Genomic DNA, 7436 nt, shown 5'->3' on the forward strand with positions numbered 1-7436 from the left:
ATAAAAATATATATTAACGGGTATATGCATTCGGGTGAGGCCAAAACACGCCACCCGAATTCATACTTTCAAATTTTCTTACATGGACATGTTACAAAATTTTATAAAATCTAAATACACATTAGTTCTGACTAATCCATTATGAACAAGTCACATTTTCACAGTTGTTAGGCCAGAAAATAGACTCGTCTCCCCGAAGCTTATTTTGTCAAAAATAGTTTCGGTAAAATTACACTAAGATAACTAAAACACATAATTTTTTTCATGGAATAAAATCAAAAAAATTATGCTACAATTACAGAGTATTCACATGCACAACCACTACAAATTTTAAATTAAATTTGCATAAAAATAATTAAATAGAATATGTTTTTTCTAAAAATTATAGAGTTTATTTATAAGAAACTCAATAGCATGAAATATGTATTTTTATATGCAAGACATAACGAAAAACAACAAAAATTTTAAAATACATTCATGTGAACCTATTCTACTATTTAAAATTTTAATTTGCAAGAAAACAATTAAATAATAAGTGTAAAATTTAAAATTTATGGATTTTATTTTTGAGAAACTAATAACATGCATATTTGATTTATTTTTTATTTTTAGTCTAAAATTTTGACTATCTTTTGAGATGAATTGATTTATTCTAGAGAAAATCAAAGTCTACTCCTTGTTCCAACATCCAATATAACTTTTTATTGTAAATTCACTTTTTGTTTCTTTTCGAAAAACTTATTTCAAGTCTTCCTACCTGATTTTTGGAAAAATCAATTTTTAGTAGAGTTTTCTTTCAAAAACCCCTTTCTATCACATATTTCAACAACTCTAAGCTAACCCCATGTGTGGGAGGCATGGTTTAGGGTCTCTCCATACAAAAATTTAGAGAAATGCCTAAGAATTCTAATTTACATGTAGAGTATAGGACCACCTACCTTTTTTGGAAAAATTTGCTCCTACGTGCACGAAAATGAGTTTCAAGCACGAACGGGCCATCCAATGTGTGCAACGACCTCACCATGATCTCCTCACGCTCTTCACACGTATGTAAGTGTACTCCTTGTTGGGTCAAGGAGGAGCACACATATGGAAGAAGAGGGGAAGAAGAGGGAAACACAAGGGAGCAAGAGAAAACAAGAAGAAAGGGGGAGCAATCTCAAAAAGAGCAAATGGGGGGGGGGGCATGAGCTCCTTCTCTATTTTTATAGGGTTTAGAAAAGGGTCAAGGGTTGGAGAAAATCTCAGCCCTTGATCTAAATCTAGGGTTAGTTTCCAAATCCCAATCCATTTTCTTTCTCTTTTTTTTTTTTCCATTTAGTTAGCTTAGGGTGTAGTATTCATTTCATATATATCATATAGTATATATTTTATATAATTAGTATAAGGTGGCCTATATGGGCTGGTCGACCCCCATGGGGTTGACCCTCTTTTCAAAACCAAAATTATCTACTTGCTTGCTTGGCAAGCAAGTTGACTAGTTTATTATTATTTTTTCTTTCTTTCCTTTTCTCTTTCTTTTTTTTTCCTTGGCCCAACCCACCCCCTCCTAGAACTCTCTTGGGGGGACGCCCCTCTCATGGGAGCTCTCATGTTTGTAAAAAGGAAACTTTTGACTTTCAGACAAACCTTATTATTTTAGTAAGTTTTTAATTTAACTTGATTTTAAAGTTTAAGTTTTTAATTTAACATTTTAAAGCTTAAATGGAGTGCCACATAAGATGGGATGACCCACCCATGGACTCCTACAAGTTTATAAAATTTCATTTATTTGCAAGTTCCATTCCATTAAATAAATTCTAAATTAATTTACATTAAATTCAAATTCAATTCTTTAAAAATTTAAATGTGAAATTAAATGAAATGGCATTAGATGAAATTTTAATTAGGCTTAATTTCAATTATATGTCACCTATTAAAATTTGAAAATCCATATATTTTGATTATTTATTTTAAATATTCTTTCTAAGGTTAATTCAAATTCTTCTGAAATAATTTCTAAAGAAATGAAATTCAATAGGGTTGATGAGACCCTTGGACGGTAGGGGTGTTTTCTTGTACTTAGAAAAAAAATTGAAGTCCTATATACCTTAGATCACAATGCCTAGCTTAATATAATTTTTTTTTATTATTCAATAAGGAAATTATGAACATTTAAGAAAATTTCTTGAAAAGTTGCGGGTATTACATTGATGTTCTTTTGATTTAGTATAAATTGATGTCTCAAATTTGTTTTTAATGGAGTAGGTGTAGCGGGGCATTGGGTATTGATATTAGTTTGTAGTTCATTTGTTTTTGATATTAGCATAGTAAAGAAGCCTCACGATTTGGTATTGTGTTATAAAGTAAGAAAAAAAATTCTTGAAAATCATGCTTTGGCAAATCTTGTGATTTGTTTTTGATCTAGTTACATATAGATTTTCTTTTTCTTTCTTTTGTTTCTTAGATTATGTTATATGATATGATGCACATTGAATGTATTCATGCTTGTGCCTGAATTGGTGGCTATGAGTGGTTAACTGTGTTTATGCATATATGGTAATAGATCTATTGAGGAATTGTTCTAAAAAAACATATATGTGAGGGTATGCATGACCAACATCAGGTGATCCGGCTAGAGCGGTAGATCTTTGTGAGGAGGTGCACTGTTTAAAATAAGGTAACCCACTAAGACGGTAAATCTCTGTAAGGAAAAACATTGTCCAAGACCAGGTAATCCGATTAGGACGGAGACTCCATGTGAGGTTATACATTCCCAAGATCACGTGATCCGGAGTGGAACTTGTTTTCAAGATATGATGATTTTTTAAGTATGAACACTGAAAGTAAATTCTGATATACTAGATCCAGGATGTATGCTTGTGATTACTCATGTTGATTATAATAAAAGGTTTAATATGAGATACTGCGTAGTAGACACATGATGATTTATATTTTGTATATCTCAGGTTCAACGATTTGATATTGAATTTCGATGATGATTTTTTTTTTTGGAATAATATAATACACGCATATTTTTTACAGCTATTAGGCAAATAAATAAAATATATATATACCGAGAATTTATTCGGTAAGTAACCCTAGTTAAATTTCGGAGATGAAATTTCTTTAAGAAAAGAATGATGTAAACCCCATAAATTTTTGATATTTTTATGAGAAATAAATATGAATTTAATGCTAAAATATTATTTAAACTTAAGGTGAGATTTAATCATAATTTGAGCTTTATTTGGATTGAGAATGAATCTCAAACTGAAAATTTAATTTGAATTGGATTTTGATTTTTAATCGACTTTAATCTAGATTTAGGTTGGACTTAATTGAAATTTTATTTGAGTTTCAATTTAGTCGGGATTCAAATTGAGTGTGCATTTAAATTTGTAGTCTCATTGAATTTCAATTTTAATTTTTGGAATTTTAATTCAGATTTAATAAATGGATTTTGAATATTCTAATTGGATTCAGATTTGATTCAAAATTTCATTTCAACTATCATTACATTGAATGTTAATTCAGAATTTGAATTATACAATAATTTGAATCCTTTTGAAATTGAATTTTGAATTTTAAATTGAATTTGGATGTAACACTTGTGAATTTTTAGAGTATTTTTAATAAATAAAATAATATAAATATTAATATTAATATTAATGTTAATATTAACATTAATATTAATATTAATATTATTTTTTATGTGAAGGCAAATTAGTTTAAGTTAAACTTTAAAAGAGATTTTATGAAGAATTAAAGTTGATTTGAGTAAAATTCGCATTCAAAGTCAAATTTATGAAAAAATAGAATTTTATTGAAATAATTGACACATTTTATCAAAATAAAGTAGAATATGATTTCAGATGAATTTAAGTTTAATTTGATATATAGGTAATATAATTATATTAAATTAGAATTGGGTTTATTTAGATTTGACATCTAAATTCAAATGCACACTCAATTCGAATCTCGACTACTCAAATTAAATTTCTATTAAGTCCAACCTAAATCTATATCAAATTCGATTAAAAATCAAAACTCAATTCAAAATAATTTTTCAGTTTGGGATTCATTCTAAATCCAAATTAAAACTTGAATTATGATTTAATCTCACCTTAAATTCAAATAATATTTTAATATTAAATTTGTCTTGATTCTTCGTAAAAATATCAAAAATTAATAGGGTTAGCTATTTAAAGAAATTTCCTTCACAAAATTTAAAGTTACTAGATAAATTCTTGGTATATATATTTTTTCATTTATTTGCTTAATAATTGTGAAAAATTTATGGTAATTACACTCCTTCCTCCTCAAGAAACCTAACGAATCTCCACGCTCACAGTTAGGGTATCATAGGCACCCAATCGTCGATCCGCCATGGCGACGTCCAGAGACATCCAGGACGTCGTATCGAAGCTGTCCTCTGACAAGTCGAATATAAGAGAGGTAACGACTTGATGCCAGAGCTTCTTAATGATCCTCCTCCTCTTTTTATCCGTCTCGGGTTTGATTTTGATGTCGTTTTGGTCGTTCTTGGTTCTTTTTTTACTACAGGAAGGGGTGAAGCTGTTGAGCACCTGGACAAGTCGAAGAACATGAATTTCTCTAATACTTTGTGATGAGCTAGTTTTGCATTTACCCTTTTCTTTGATCCATGTCAAGGCATTGGAATGTTGAAGATTTTCATTATCATGTCATGGGATGACCATCTGGACTACTCATTAGGTAGTGTATGTAGAGTTAATATTAGAGATGTAACTACTTATTCTTGACAACTAAATTGGATAAGATATACTTCCTTGCTTCACTTTAAATTTTGCAGAGCCCTTTGGAGTTTGAATGCTTTTATTGAATTCTTTATGCTTTGGTGACTCTATTGCTCATTTTATTATCTTTTTCTGTGTATTTCTATTGACATTTTTGTTTCTGTTTATGTATGCAGATTCTTTTACCCCTAAGTGTGTTCCTTCTTCGTGGTAATCATGACTAAATATTGCACATCAGTCTATGGCTTTGAGAAAGAGGTAATGGCCAAGTATGGTGACCAGGGGAAACATGTATACAGGAAATGTTTGGGATGCTTTGAAGGTCTCCCCTTGGCTTCTCTCATAGTTGGCTATGTATATGCCTCTCATGGAGGTCTGTTCCGCAGCATTGGATTTGTTTCTTCCAAGAGGGCAAAGTCAAAGAACGGACGTAAAATAATTTCTAATGTTAATCTTAAGTCCCCGACCCTTGGTAGTATCGAGGAATTATCTAGGGCAAGGAGAACGGTTCTTGATCCTCCTTGGGAGGGTCTAAACTTGATTCCTGGTGATGTATTATGGTCAGATCCATCAACGAGCCCAGGCCTTTCAGCAAATAAAGAGAGAGGCATTGGTATTCTATGGGGTCTAGACTGTACAGAGCAGTTCCTGAAAAAGAACATTCTGAGGGTAAGTGGAATTATTAATTTTCTGATACTGTTAACCCATAGGCACTTATACTTTCTACCCCTTTTATTTCTTTCTGCTATAAATACAGATCAGTTTGTTGTAAATCAACTAGATTACATCCTTAGTTTCAGAGGTCTTTGTTTTTTGAATTTTCATGAAAGGCATCTCGTAGGCTTTAAAATATATGAATGTAGTTGTGTTGTTTCAATTAGAGCCTGTTCTTTATTCTTGATTTTAGCCTATTAGGGCAGTTTTTTCTCTATAGTTTTTCATTTGTTTCCATAGTAGAGATTTGTGGGATAGCATGCACATTGTATCTTCTTCTGCATTGAAGATTCTATATAGCGTGGCAAAATAATCATAGTCCTCCAACCGCTTAATATATATTATATTAGCATGGTCCTATATGAATGGGGGAGGAAAAGCACACAATAATAGCATAAAGAAATTGCTCATTCTATTCAGCATTAGGGTTACATCATGTTTGATTATGGTCGATCCCTCTAAGGGATAAAATCCATGACCAAAATGTTCCTATACATTTAACTATATTATACACAAAAAGGAGGGGCAGACAAAGGACATCACCATTCTACATAAGCAGAAAATTGCAGCAATATCCCTAAATTGACTATATAAATATTGCACAAGCACTATGATACAGTGTATTTCTACACTCTCCTTCAAGCTTCATATGAGGTTAACAATATCATCTCAAGCTTGTGGAGAAATGTATAAAACTAAGAAGTAGACAAACTCTTTGTGATCATATCCATAGTTTGTTGGGCTGAACCAATGTAAGTCAAGGACATGATCCCATTCAAGTATGCTTCTCTAGTGAAGTGACAATCTATCTCAATGTGTTTGGTGCCCTCGTAAGTGGAAGAGATCCCATTGTGACTCAGGCTTTGGAGGCTCTCATATAGATAGACACTCTATTACTCACTTTTATATTTATCATGAGAACTCATTGATTTCTTGCGAGAATAAAAAGTATCAAAGAATTGCATTGTCTACTACAGAAGCTTAATACAGGGTCATGGTACAGTCTATTGTGGGGATTATTTGGCTTCACTAGTTACTGATGTTAATACAGTCATCAACTGACTCACAGCATGTAATGAAAATTTCATATCCAATCTAGAGATGGTCATGTAAATCAAACTCTTGACCGACTGCCTATACACTATGCAATCATCAATAATCTCTCTATCTATAGGTCACAGCTTGGAATTAGCCTACTTTGGAGTATCCACATGTTTGTTATCTTCGTCCGGTCCTGCTCGATCTGTTAGATTTACTTAAGAAATCCTAAGTAATGAGATGTTATTCATTATTCCAAATTTATGGTGTGCCCACCCATTTCAAAAACTTCATGTACGAATATGTATTATCTCATCAATTTTGTAATTTTTAGGTGCATTGATGGGCTTAGCACGTTCTCTTATTTCAGAGTACACATCGAACCAATAAATGTAAATGTTAAAATGTATTTTATGCAAAGATAAAAGAGAATGACTTGGATTGCTCCAAAATCTAACTATAGAAAGTCCCCTCAACATCCACATGTTAGGTGAATGGATAACTTGTACTAAATGAACCATTCTAAACTCATCCATATTCTCTGTTTTACTTGAAAATGCATGTGTAGGTGAGAAACCCTATTCTATACTTTTTGTTTATATTTTTCCATCTCTAGTTTTTTATGTTGCACATGTAAACATTAAATATTAGTTTCAAGAAGTGTAAAAAATTAAAATCACACTTTTTTTCTACGGATTCAAGCATGACTAAAGGAAGTATATTTTTTTCTTTGAGAATTCAAATTGCCCCTGTAAATTCATCTCGATTTTCATAGGAAATCATCCTCTATTTAATTTCTAGATCTGTTATTGGACATCATTATGAAATCAAGAATGAATCAGTATGAGATATAATAGAAGATAGGCTGGGGAGCATTTAGAGCAGCAATCCTTGTGAATCACAAAGCAAAAAAGTAAGTGTTTCCAT

The 7436-nt window shown here is 31.3% G+C and overlaps 1 pseudogene across 1 annotated transcript; it reads left to right on the forward strand.

The window, feature by feature from the left end:
* Positions 1 to 4368: 4368 nt before the first annotated feature.
* On the forward strand, positions 4369 to 7356 carry LOC149829457 (serine/threonine-protein phosphatase 7 pseudogene; annotated as a pseudogene). The gene is made up of 3 exons (XR_016433769.1): positions 4369 to 4437; positions 4934 to 5426; positions 7285 to 7356. The product of XR_016433769.1 is annotated as a serine/threonine-protein phosphatase 7 pseudogene (transcript).
* Positions 7357 to 7436: the final 80 nt, after the last annotated feature.

Source organism: Nuphar pumila, chromosome 8 (genome assembly GCF_984573655.1).
Source record: "Nuphar pumila chromosome 8, dmNupPumi1.hap1.1, whole genome shotgun sequence".
Lineage (NCBI taxonomy): Eukaryota > Viridiplantae > Streptophyta > Magnoliopsida > Nymphaeales > Nymphaeaceae > Nuphar > Nuphar pumila.